The sequence below is a fragment of the Bubalus bubalis genome, chromosome 20, assembly GCF_019923935.1.
Source record: "Bubalus bubalis isolate 160015118507 breed Murrah chromosome 20, NDDB_SH_1, whole genome shotgun sequence".
In the NCBI taxonomy this organism is placed as follows: Eukaryota; Metazoa; Chordata; class Mammalia; order Artiodactyla; family Bovidae; genus Bubalus; species Bubalus bubalis.
Window position 1 is genome coordinate 11,284,943 of NC_059176.1, and position 13,945 is coordinate 11,298,887.

The window sequence follows — 13,945 nt, forward strand, 5'->3', positions numbered from 1 at the left end:
TGAACATCTGGAAGTTCACAGTTCAAGTATCGCTGAAGCCTGGCTTGGAGAATTTTGGGCATTACTTTACTAGTATGTAAGGTTGAGTGCAACTGTGCAGTAGTTTGAGCATTCTTTGGGATTGAAATGAAAACTGATCTTTTCCAGTCCTATGGCCACTGCCTAGTTTTCCAAATTTCCTGGCATATTGAGTGCAGCACTTTCACAGCATCATCTTTCAGGATTTGAAATAGCTCAACTGGAATTCCATCACCTCCACTAGCTTTGTTCATAGTGATGCTTTCTAAGGCCCACCTGACTTCACACTCCAGGATGTCTGGCTCTAGCTGAATGATCAGACCATCGTGATTATCTTGGTCATGAAGATCTTTTTTGTACAGTTCTTCTGTGTATTCTTGCCACCTCTTCTTAATTGCTTCTGTTAGGTCCATAGCATTTCTGTCCTTTATTGAGCCCATCTTTGCATGAAATGTTCCCTTGGTATCTCTAATTTTCTTGAAGAGATCTCTAGTCTTTCCCATTCTGTGTTTTCCTCTATTTCTTTGCATTGATTGCTGAGGAAGGCTTTCTTATCTTTCCTTCCTATTCTTTGGAACTCTGTGTTCAGATGCTTATATCTTCCCTTTTCTCTTTTGCTTTTCACTTCTCTTCTTTTCACAGCTATTTCTAAGGCCTCCTCAGACAGCCATTTTGCTCTTTTGCATTTCTTTTCCATGGGGATGATCTTGATCCCTGTCTCCTTTACAGTGTCATGAACCTCCGTCCATAGTTCATCAGGCACTCTATCTATCAGATCTAGGCCCTTAAATCTATTTCTCACTTCCACTGTATAATCATAAGGGATTTGATTTAGGTCATACCTGAATGGACTAGTGGTTTTCCCTACTTTCTTCAATTTAAGTCTGAATTTGGCAATAAGGAGTTCATGATCTGAGCCACAGTCAGCTCCCAGTCTTGTTTTTGCTGACTGTATAGAGCTTCTCCATCTTTGGGCAAAGAATATAATCAATCTGACTTCGGTGTTGACCATCTGGTGATGTCCATGTGTAGAGTCTTCTCTTGTGTTGTTGGAAGAGGATGTTTGCTATGACCAGTGTGTTCTCTTGGCAAAACTCTATTAGCTTTTGCCCTGCTTCATTCCGTACTCCAAGGCCAAATTTGCCTGTTACTCCAGGTGTTTCTTGACTTTCTACTTTTGCATTCCAGTCCCCTATAATGAAAAGGACATCTCTTTAGGTGTTAGTTCTAAAAGGTCTTGTAGGTCTTCATAGAACAGTCCAACTTCAGCTTCTTCAGTGTTACTGGTTATGGCATAGGCGTGGATTACCCGTGATATTGAATGGTTTGCCTTGGAAAAGAACAGAGATCATTCTGTCATTTTTGAGATTGCATCCAAGTACTGCATTTCAGACTCTTTTGTTGACCATGATGGCTACTCCATTTCTTCTGAAGGATTCCTGCCCACAGTAGTAGATATAATGGTCATCTGATCTGGTCCCATCACTTCATGGCAAATAGATAGGAAAACAGTGCAAACAGTGGCTGACTTTATTTTTGAAGGATCCATAATCACTGCAGATGGTGACTGCAGCCATGAAATTAAAAGACTCTTACTCCTTGGAAGGAAATTATGGCCAACCTAGACAGCATATTAAAAAGCAGAGATATTACTTTGACAACAAAGGTCCGTCTAGTCAAGGCTATGGTTTTTCCAGTAGTCATGTATGGATGTGAGAGTTGGACTATAAAGAAAGCTGAACACTGAATAATTGATACTTTTTAACTGTAGTTTTGGAGAAGACTCTTGAAAGTCCCTTGGACTGCAAGGAGATCCTACCAGTCCATCCTAAAGGAGATCAAAGTAAATGAATGTCCTCCATTTCTTAAAAATAAAAAAATAAAGGAGATCAGTCCTGGGTGTTCATTGGAAGGACTGATGTTGAAGCTGAAACTCCAATAATTTGGCCACCTGATGCGAAGAGCTGACTTGTTTGAAAAGACCCTGATGCTGGGAAAGATTGATGGCAGGAGGAGAAGGGGACGACAGAGGATGAGATGCTGGATGGCATCACCGACTCAATGGGCATGGGTTTGGGTAGACTCCAGCAGTTGGTGATGGACAGGGAGGCCTGGCGTGCTGCAGTTCATGGGGTTGCAGAGAGTTAGACATGACTGAGCAACTGAACTGAATGTTTGCCAGGGAGGAATACACCCCGTTGCCAGATCTTCTAATTTTCTAAGCAAAAATAAAAAATCTCTTGATTTTGAATACTAGCAACTAATTTGTTTTTTAAAGAACCAGAAATCTGAATCAAGTCTAGAGTTTAGTTAACAGCAATATAACAATGTCTGTGTCTTAGTGTGACAGGTATAGCATGGCTATGTAAAGATTTATCAATAGAAGAAACTGAATAATTGGGGACTCAATCTTTGTAACTTTTCTGTAAATCTAAAATTATTTGAAAATTAAAAGTTTATTTTAGAACTGCAGAGAGCAACACACACACACACATATGTGGGCTCTATTTGCTTCAGGGCCACCAGAGAGAGAGAGCTTTGGTAGGAGGACCCTTTGCTGGGTGCTTTAATAGGGTTGAGAACTACAAGAATAGATTTCTGCTTTCCCACAGCTGGTAAGCAAGGAGAAACACAGGCATTTACTGATGAAAAGGCAGCTAATAAACTAAATAAAGACCTGTTTCTAGGTAATGGCTAGCTTGTTTAATTGAATCAACTCTGCTGCTGATGACAATCAGGAAACCTGCATTTAAACAGAATTCTTAAAAGCATCAAAGAGATGAAAAAGCAAAATTAATTACTGGGACAGAGAGATAAGACACTGAGAATCCAGAGGCATAAGCAAGCTAAAAGCTGCTTTTACTCTTAGGGTGTGTAGTCATCTCACAAAATTAGAGCCTTTGTATTGACAGCCGTTCCCAGCCCTCAGGGGACAGTGACACTCCTGTGCACTTCAGTACATGCATTTCTCTGGGCAGAGGAGCCAAAACAGTGGATCAGATTTTGTTTAGGAGTCCTTGACCACATATCCCCATACTCAAGTGAGTGAGTGAATGCATGGGAGCAAGTCAACCATTTTTTGTTCAAAATCTTCCTGCCAGCTTATCGCTGATGCCTGAGGTACCACCACCAGGGAAGCAGGACAGGGAGGAGAGGGGTTCCCAGCCTTAGCAGCTTTTTCTCCTACATGTTTCATGATCAGAACACCTCCAGAGAACAGGTCTGTGGTATGAGAGGGCAGGGAACCCTGCAGGTCTGCAGTGGGGCTGGGGAAAAGGGATGGGACCGAATAAAGGGACTCAGCTGATAAAGGACAGAATTCAGAATATGGTGACCAGAGGTTTGTGCAGAGTGGCTTCCAGACCCCTGTCCTGTCGTACACAGACACCTTGGTCCCTGCCCAACCATGCATGCATGTGGGCTCAGTCATGTCTGACTCTGTGACCCTATGGACTTTTATAGTCTGCCAGGCTCCTCTGTCCGTGGAATGTTCCAGGCAAGAATACTGGAGCGGGTTGCCATTTCCTTCTCCAGGGGATCATCCCCCGACCCAGGAATCGAACCCATGTCTCCTGTGTCTTCTGCATTAGCAGTCAGGTTCTTTACCAGCTGAGTCACCAGTAAGCCCTGATCAGCCAAGTCTGCATTATTTAATCTCTGTTTCCCTCATCCCTCCAGCAGGGTACGCTGTTCCACATAGGCAAAACTGGAGCAACCTGTATAGACTCAACCAACTCTACCCTGGAGTCCTGTCTGGGAAAGCTCTCTGCTAAGGTTACCCACAGAACTAGTGTCAAAACTCAACTGGGATGCTTGTTTTCTGATTCCAGGCCCCTTTTCTCCCCTGTCTGGCCTATGCAAAAGTCAAATGGATGCCAGAGAAGGACTCTGAAATATTATAAACATAATCACTCTGATTTATAACATGGCTTCCACTATGCTGATTGCATCTGATGAGCCGGAAATAGCAAGCATTTTAACTGCCCTAGTAATCCATGTGCATACTAGATGCCAGTCACCTCACAGGAGCTTCTGAGTATCCCGTGGTCTGGGCCATGCCAAGACATCCTCTTCAAGGAGAAAGTCAAGTCGCTGCATCCTGAACCACCTACCAGGCTTCCCAGGTGGCTCAAGTGGTAAAGAAACAGCCTGCAGTGTGGGAGAACCGGTTCGATCCCCGCTTTGGGAAAATCCCCTGGAGGAGGAAATGGCAACCCACTCTGGTATTCTTGCTGGGGAATCCCATGGACAGAGGAGCCTTGTGGGCTACAGTCCATGGGGTCGCAAAGAGTTGGACATGACTGAGCACATGAACCACCTACCATGGAAAAGAAGGCCCAGTGCTTTTCGAGCTTTTTGTTTTAAAGAAATCCATACTCAAGTATGGAGTTCGTAATGCGCACTGTTATTCTCTGCTTGTCCTCTCTGTAACAAGTATCTCCCACCATATACCCATTTGCAATTGTTGAATATGTTCCAGCCACATAAATTTTCCTGTAGGTCCTGGAATAAGTTCTTTCCTGCCTCAGGGCCTCTACACTTGCTACTGTGTCATTTGCCCACATGTTTTTCCCTCAGTCTTTATCCCAGTAGCATTGACTTGACTTCACTGCTTCATAACTGATTTACCTGATCGAAAGTGGGTTACCATACATAACCTCATTGTCCATTTTAGCCCCTTGTTAATGTCCTTCATGACATAACATTTATCTTATCTATTTCTCTTTTATATTCTCTTTTCATCTTTAAAATTTTCTTATTATTATTTTTTAAATTTTTTCACCATGCCATGTGGCATAAGGGATCTCAGTTCCCTGACCAGGAATTGAACCTCAGCTCCTTGCATTGGGAGCACAAAGTCTTAGCCACTAGACTACCTGGGAAGTCCCTTGTTTATCTTTCTTAAAGATTTTTAGCTACCGGTTCTTTGTCACTCCAACAATCCTCCTTTTTAAATTCTTGACAATTTTAATATCTTCATCATCAGATCTTTCCAGTCCTTGGACCTCCTCCTCTCTTCCAATGATGTTTCCTCTCTTCTAAGACACTCTCTCCCATGGTCACACCCTTGATCTCTTATTTACCAATGACTGTGATTGTCGTTATAATCACTCAACTCACATGGTCCTTTCTCCTGTCGTTCTACTGGCAAAACCAAACCCTGATAAAATCCTGCTCATCATCTGTTCCATGTGTGCAGCTGTACAATCTCAAGAGATGGATAAAAACATGACTATAGTAACTGGGCATACTTCAACTTTATACTTACTATAAGCTCGTGCATGCTTGCTAAGCTGCTTCATTGACATCCAACTCTTTAAGACCCTATGGACTGTATCCCACCAGGCTACTTTGTCCATGGGATTCTCCAGGCAAGAATACTAGAGTGGGTTGCCATGCCCTCCTCCAGAGGATCTTCCCCATTCAGGAATTGAACCTGATCTCCTGGTCTCCTTGGTCAGTCAGTTCAGTCTCTCAGTCATGTCCGACTCTTTGCAACCCCATGGACTGCAGCCCACCAGGCTTCCCTGTCCATCATCAACTCCCAGAGTTTGTTCAAACTCACGTCCATTGAGTCAGTGATGCCATCCGGCCATCTCATCCTTTGTCGTCCCCTTCTGCTTTGGAGGCAGATTCTTTTATCATTAGCACCACCTGGAAAGCCCACTCTAAGCACAAGGGACCCTGAACAGTACTCAGAAATTGTCCTATATATCTCTAAGTCAAGATTACCCATTTTCCCATGATTCTTTTATACTCTGTCCTCTCTCCTAAGACTTCTAAAACAATCTCCCCATTCTGGTTCTCAATGGATGACTTTATTCCTTGCTGCACTGAGAAAATTGACACTGTCAGAAGAGAACATCTATGAGATTCCAGCTCAACATTTTTCTACTTTCTTGCACATACGCCCTTAAACCCTTCCTTCCTTTTATACTATGGATGAAGCCTCCATGCCCCCAGCCCAGGCCAATGCCTCTGGTTGTGTACCAGACCCACCTCCTTGGCCAACTCCAGGACCACGCTCCAGCAATGCTCTCCTCTTACCCCTGCACCATCGATGTTTTCCTCTTCACATGATCATGCCCCTTGGCTAATAAGCACAATATCTTCCTGCCAAACCATGTGGTGGGTACCCTGGGGTGCACAAAGGTGAATAAGCAGGTTCCAGAAGTCACCCTTTCCCATATATACTCTTAATGTGGCTTGTGATATGAGACAAAGGGAACCTCTGTTCTCTCTGTGGGGTGATGGGAGGTGGAGTTGGGACCCAATGCACACACAAAGCATAGGGGGAGAGTTTTGAGCAATTTCAACCTGGTCTTTTTTCTGGCCATTGTTCCCCTAGGAACTGGAGGCCCCTTGCAGAGAGAGTGAGCCTGCTCAACTCAATAGGGAACCAATCTCATCCCACAGGGAAGGGGTGGACATCCAGGGAATCTGGGTGCAAACACATAAGACACAGATCCAAGGTCACTGCAGGAGTTGGGGCGAGTGATGGTAATCTGCCAAGGAGTTGGTAGCACATCTTATCCTTGAACTCAGGTTATACATAAAACAACATGGAATGAAATTGCTCAGATTTCAGAAGTTGGCATGACCTCTTCTAGAGGAGGAAATGCAGAAGTCCCATTAGAGTGGGGCATGAGAGGGCGACAAAGAGATGTCACTATGAATTATAGCAGAGAAGAAAGGTCTTGATTCCCACTGGGGGATTAATAGCTTCTGGGAACAACCCGCCAGTTGGCTATCTCATTGCCAAGGGAAAGAGAGAAGGTCAGCCACAGTAGGGGATCTTTGGAGTTTCAGCCATTTCTCAGGGCAGGGCTTGTAGTCAAATACAATTTGTAGTTACTTACATGACAATTATTGCCCAGAGTCATTGAGTAAGGTCCCGGGCTGCTGGGATCTAAGCCCCTCAGTACCCTTCAAGCCTCTCTTTGTGTTTGAGATACAGATTTTGCTGGTTGACCTTGAGAAATCTGCCTTGGCTATTCATCAGTCAAGTTAATTTAGTTAGCACATAGCACACTGGTAAAGAATCTGTCTGCCAATGCAGGAGACAAAAGAAATGTGGGTTTGACCCCTAGATCAGGAAGATTCCCTGGAGTCGGAGATGGCAACCTGATGTAGTATTCTTGCCTAAGAAATCCCCTGGCGGGCGACAGTCCACAGGGTCGCAAATAATCGGACATGACTGAGCACATAGCATTTATCAATCAGTGCAACTCAGTTCCAGCCACGTGTTTTCCGTGCTCATAAAGAACTGAGTTACTTCACCGCCACAGCCCAGGCTGCAACTGGGAGGCTCATACCTTCAGGCAGATTCAGCTGAGTGTCATGGCTGCCGGAGAGCCATTCACAAGCAGATGTCCTGTTGAAGATGTCAGTTTGATGGAGAAATAGCATCTATATATCTTAGAGGGTTTTGTAAGAGTTTACTTGGGCAGATGATTATAAACTATGACTTACACATAAGAACCTCCTAGGGGCGAGCTGATGAATATCAGTGGCATTGTTCACAGAAATAGGGAAGACAGAAAGAAAGAAGAGTTGTCAGGGAGTCTGATGCAAGATCAACAGATAAGCATAAATCGGGAATCAATCATTTGACATTTGAGCCAGCCCTCTCTTCATTTTGCCAGTTGCATCACCTAACATTACATGTTCCCAAATATTTGTTCATGGTCTAGACACAATGTGATGATTCACTTGGGGAATCATTAAAATAGATCCTTTACAACTTTTATAGAGGCCACCCAACCCCAGATTCTATAGCAGAGAATTCATTACCTAATAAGCCATCATACAGGAAAGTAGAACCATCTTATCTGCGAGTAAATACTTTTGAAAAGTTTTATCTTAAAATGTAAAAGTTGAATTCATTTTCCATGAATGGACTAATAAGGCTTAGGGTCTAGTCTTACATCTAACGTAAGGAATCTTTATTCTTATTTTTGGTTTTCTTAAAACAACAAAATAAACCTGACAACTTCCAGGTAAATAAGATATTTATTATTTTAATTAAAATGACAAGAGTTCTATAGTGACAAGAAGAACCAAGCTGAAGCATGAGGTTCAGTTCAGTTCAGTTGCTCAGTAGTATCTGACTCTGCAACCTCATGGACTGCAGCACGCCAGGCCTCCTTGTCCATCACCAACAGCCAGAGCTTGCTCAAACTCATGTCCATTAAATCGGTGATGCCATCCAACCATCTCATCCTCTGTCATCCCCTTCTCCTCCTGCCTTCAATCTTTCCCAGCATCAGGGACTTTTCCAGTGAGTCAGTTCTTCGCATCAGGTGGCCAAGGTATCGGAGTTTCAGCTTCAGCATTAGTTCTGTCAATGAATATTCAGGCCTGATTTCCTTTAGGATGGACTGGTTGGATCTCCTTGCAGTTCAAGGGACTCTCAAGAGTCTTCTCCAACACCACAGTTCAAAAGCATCAATTCTTCAGTGCTCAGCTTTCTTTATGGTCCAGCTCTCACATCCAAACATGACTACTGGAAAAACCATAGCTTTGACTAGACGGACCTTTGTTAGCAAAGCCTGAGGTGGCTCCAGGGAAGTATCAATGTCGTACCATTCTAGTAAGGATTAATTAGGTTATGCTTCAGCAACAAACAACCTCCACAGTTGCAGTGACTAAATGACAAAATTCCTCTCTCGTATAAGTTGGTTACAGGTTTGTCTATATCAACATATATATCCCATTTTCTTTATCATTTATCTGTTGACAGCCACTTAAGTTGTTAAATTATCTTGGCTATTGTGTGTAATGTTGCAATGAACATAAGAACTCAGATACCTTTTTGAGATACTGATTTCATTTCCTTGGAAATGCACTCAAAAGTGGAATTGCTGGATCATATTTTTAGTTTTTGGAGGAATCTCCATATGGTTTTCCGTAATGGCTGCACCAATTTCCATTCCCCGCAAGGGTGCCCAAGGGTTCCCTTTTCTACATACCTTCACCAAGATTATCATTTTTCTTTTTGATGACAGCCGTTTAACAGGTGTGAGGTGATATTTCATTGTTGTTTCGATTTGCGTTCCCTGATGATTAGTGATGCTGAGCATCTTTTCATGCACCTGTTGGCCATCTGTATGTCTTCTTTGGAAAAATGTCTTTTCAGGTTCTTTGCATATAAAATGGCCCAGTCTTGTAAATGCTGCTCAGTTCAGGTCTGTGACATCCTCAGATTAAAGGCTTTGTAGTTCCAGGGTTCTAAGAGATCCAACCTGTTAGAATCCTAATGATTCCCAAGTGTATATTTCTGTCCTAGCATGATAGTTTAATACACTGAACTTAAAGTTGCCGAGGAAAATACCAAGAGAACTTTCCATTGATTTGTTCATGAGTTCAGGCATGCAGGAACTCACAGGAAATCTGCAATCATGACTTCGAAAAGTATACCTGGAGACCTTTTTCAGAACTCTCCTGAGCTCAGGAGAATCACAAATCCTCAAGAATGACCGAAGTGTTGGGTAGAAAACCAGCCACAATTTCAGAAGAGTTTATGCATGAAATTTAGAGATTATAAACATTCCTTAATTATTTCTCCAAAGGCCGTGATAGGTGTGCCAGGCACTGAACTAGAGGCTGGATGTGGCCAAGCACTCCCAAGTCCCTACATCTTCCTCTTCATTTCCCAGCTTCCCTTGCAGTAAGGTGAGGGTCATGCAACCACCATATGTGGTAGCAAGAAAAATGAAGTATGTGGCTTCAATGCAGTCAAGAGCCAGGGTGTCTGCTTATTCTTTCCCTGCCCCTTGGAGGCCATATGTTCCTGAAAGTGTAACTATGATATGGAGAAGCAGAAGAGATTAAAAAGAGGTGGCAAGAATACACAGAAGAACCATACAAAAAGGTCTTAATGACCTGGATAATCACAATGGTGCAGTCATTCACCTAGAGCCAGACATTCTAGAGTGTGAAGTCAGGTGGGCCTTAGGAAGCATTACTGCCAACAAAGCTAATGGAGGTGACAGAAATCCAATTGAGCTATTTCAAATTCTAAAAGATGATGCTGTTAAATTGCTGCACTCAATAAGCCAGCAAATTTGGAAATCTCAACAGTGGCCACAGGACTGGAAAAAGTCTGTTTTCATTCCAATCCCAAAGAAAGGCAATGCCAAAGAGTGTTCAAACTACCACACAATTGAGCTCATTTCATATACTATCAAGTTAATGCTCAAAATCCTTCAAGATAGGCTTCACTAGTATGTGAACTGAGAACTTCCAGACGTACAAGCTAGATTTAGAGAAGGCAGAAGAACCAGAGTTCAAATTGTCAATATCCATTGGATCATAGAAAAAACAAGGGAATTCCAGATAAAAACATCTCCTTCTGTTTCAGTGATATGCAAAAGCCTTTGACTATGTGGATCACAACAAACTGTGGAGAATTCTTAGAGATAGGAACACCAGACCACCTTACGTGTCTCCTCAGAAACCTGTATGTAGGACAAGAAGCAACAGTTAGAATCAGACATGGAACAAAGGAGTACATCAAGGTTGTATATTGTCACCCTGCTTATTTAACTTATATGCAGAGTACATTGGAGAAGGCAATGGCACCCCACTCCAGTACTCTTGCCTGGAAAATCCCACGGACGGAGGAGCCTGGTAGGCTGCAGTCCATGGGGTCACTAAGGGTCGGGCATGACTGAGTGACTTCACTTTCACTTTTCACTTTCATGCATTGGAGAAAGAAATGCCAACCCACTCCAGTATTCTTGCCTGGAGAATCCCAGGGACAGAGGAGCCTAGTGGGCTGCCATCTATGGGGTCTCACAGAGTCAGACATGACTGAATCAATCCAGCAGCAGCAGAGTACATTATGCAAAGTGCCAAGCTGGATGACTCACAAACTAGAATTAAGATTGCTGGGAGAAATATCAACAGTTTCAGACATGCAGATGATACCACTCTAATGGAAGATACCACCTTCTCTAATGGAAGAAAGTGAGGAGAAACTAAAGAGCCTCTTGATGAAGGTGAAAAAGGAGACTAGTTGGCTTAAAAGTCAACATTCAAAAAACTAAGATCGTGGCATCTGGTCCCATCACTTCATAGAAAATAGATGGGTAAAAAGTGGGAACAGTGGCAGATTTTATATTGGGGGGCTCCAAAATCACTGTGGATGGTGACTGCAACCACAAAATTAAAAGGTACTTGATACTTAGAAGAAAAGCTATGACCAAACTGGACAGTGTGTTAGAAAGCAGAGACATCACTTTGGAAACAAAAGTCCATATAGTCAAATCTACAGTTTTTCCAGCAGTCGTGTATAGATATGAGAGATGGGCCATAAAGAAGGCTGAGTGCTGAAAACCTATGGTACTGGAGAAATGATGCCTTCAAATTGTGGGGCTGAAGAAGACTCTTGAGAGTCCCTTGGACAGTAAGGAGACCAAGCCAGTTGATCCCAAAGGAAATCAACCCTGGATATTCACTGGAAGGACAAATATGATGCTGAAGCTGAAGCTCCAATACTTCGACCACATGATGCAAAGAGCTGATTCATTGGAAAAGACCCTGATGGTGAGAAAGATTAAGGGCAAAAGAAAAGGGCAATAGAGAATGAGATGGTTGGATGGCATCACCAACTCAATGGTCATGAGTTTGAGCAAACTCCAGGAGATAGTGAAGGACAGGGAAGCTTGGCATGCTGTACTCCATGGGGTCCCAAAGAGTCGGACATGACGTAGTGACTGAACAACAACAATGATATGGAGAAGTGTCTCTAATACCGTTGTGCTAAGCCCCTGGGATTTGAAAGTTGTTACAACAGCTAGTGATTCTGGTTGACGATTCAGGATAGAGCAAACCAGACATGATTCTTGCTTTCACGGGGGTTACACTGTAATGGAAATTATGCCTGATTATATCAGCATTTTAGAGTTTAAGTCCACTTTACAATCATGCAATAAATATTTTTTGAAGTCCTACAATGTACTAGTTATTCTCCTAGAGGGTGCAGCAATGGGAGAAACAATGTATCATGTTCATAGAAGACTTACAGCCCAGTAAGAGAAACAGACATAAACAATCAACAGATTATTGCAATTGACAAATAAAATACATAATGTAAATATAGATATACTATATAGTGTCAGGCAGTGATAAGTGCCATAAAGATCATCAAAGCAAGTCAAGGACATTGTAATTAGAAGGACTTATGTTTCCAGTGGGTGGCCAAAGAAAGCACTCTCTGTGAAGGCCCATTTAAGACAAGATCTCAGTGCAATGCAGAACCATTGAGGACACTCGGGGGAAGAATATTCCAGGCAAAGGGGCCCACAAGGGCAAGTAACAAAACCATTCTGGCAGCTTGGGCTCTGCGCCCTACTGTGGGAAATGGCAGTTCCCCAATTGCAAGGAAAACTAATGGTCAGGCTTAGGTGGGCCAACTCACATTTCTGGAAAATAATTTAAACTCTCAAATCTATATCCCCAGTGATTTTGACCAATGGTATAATTTGAGTTTAAGCTGTGTCTGAGCATTTTTGAGCACATAGAGCTTATGAAACTCACATTTTGCATTCTCATGTTACTATCCATGTGGATTTCCAGCGATGGTCACCTACTGTTTGATGCCCCAGCTCTGGACTTCTGCAGCCTTACATTGCTTTCCTTGCCTAATCCCTGGGTGCCTAAATGGATCCAGTGGAGCTATTAAGATACAGAAAACATATTGTAAAATTTTATTAATATTTTTATCTCCTCCTCTTTAAAATGTCTCTTTTTGTTTCATTAAGGCAAAGAAAGCATCAGAGCAGCCATAGATATATAAAATTTATAAAAATATGAAGAAGCCTATTTTAGGTACCACTTTTTGATTTTACTAATAAAAACAGATCATCCTGTGAAACTTATTCAAACCTTTGTCACATATATAGTCATGAGTCATGGCTGCCCTCAGCTGTTCAAGAGAGCAGGTCTAACCTGCCTAGCTGACCAGATGACCAACACAATCGAATATTATGACAAAGAACCTGAACAAGGGCCCCTTGGTGGATGCTGGTTTTGCATCTAGAAGATGTTCTTTACATGCAGAAACACTGGATTTCTCTTATTAATGAGGTTAACAAAATAATCTGGAAATCCAGCCATGGGGAGTCCTCCTGAAGGAGGTCTCTAGTCTCTGATCAGAGAGAACATATGTGGTGTGAACTGCAAGGACAAGTGAATGGCAAACTCAGACCTTACAACCTCTCCAGGCACCAGGATCAAAGCCAAAATATGACACAGCCATAGTGTGCATAACATACACGTTATAACGTACAGACAGAGAAGGAGGAACGCTGCTGGCGTTCCAGGGCAGAACTGGGAAAGTCCCTTAAATTATCTGAGTTTCGGTTGCTCATCTGTCGAGCGAGATGATAACAGGCAGGGACTATCTCACAGGGCTGTTGTGAGGCTGCCAGAGACAATACCCATGAAGATTGTGATCTACACATCATAGGGGAGGAAAACTGCCACTGCACTCATTAAGGAGCTTCTAGACGCTTGAACTGTACACCATCATCAAATTCAGGCCTCCTCCAAACACTCTAGTGAATGAGTGAGTGATAGTCGTTCAGTCATGTCTGACTCTTTGTGACTCCTTGGACTGTAGCCTGACAGGCTCCTTGGTCCATGGAATTCTCCAGGCAAGAATACTGGAGAAGGTTGCCATTTCCTTCTCCAGGGGATCTTTCTGACCCAGGGATCGAACACGGGTCGCCTGCATTGCAGGCAGATTCTTTACCATCTAAGTCACCAGGGAAGCCTCCAAATACTCTAAGGTAGGCACAATCTCTCTTTCATTGCTGGGCTTACAGAGATGAATTTTCATAAAGTCTCACAGTTACTAACAGCTGTCTAGAATTGGCTTCATATGGAAGCCTTTGCACTCCATCAGGCAGACGTCCAAAGG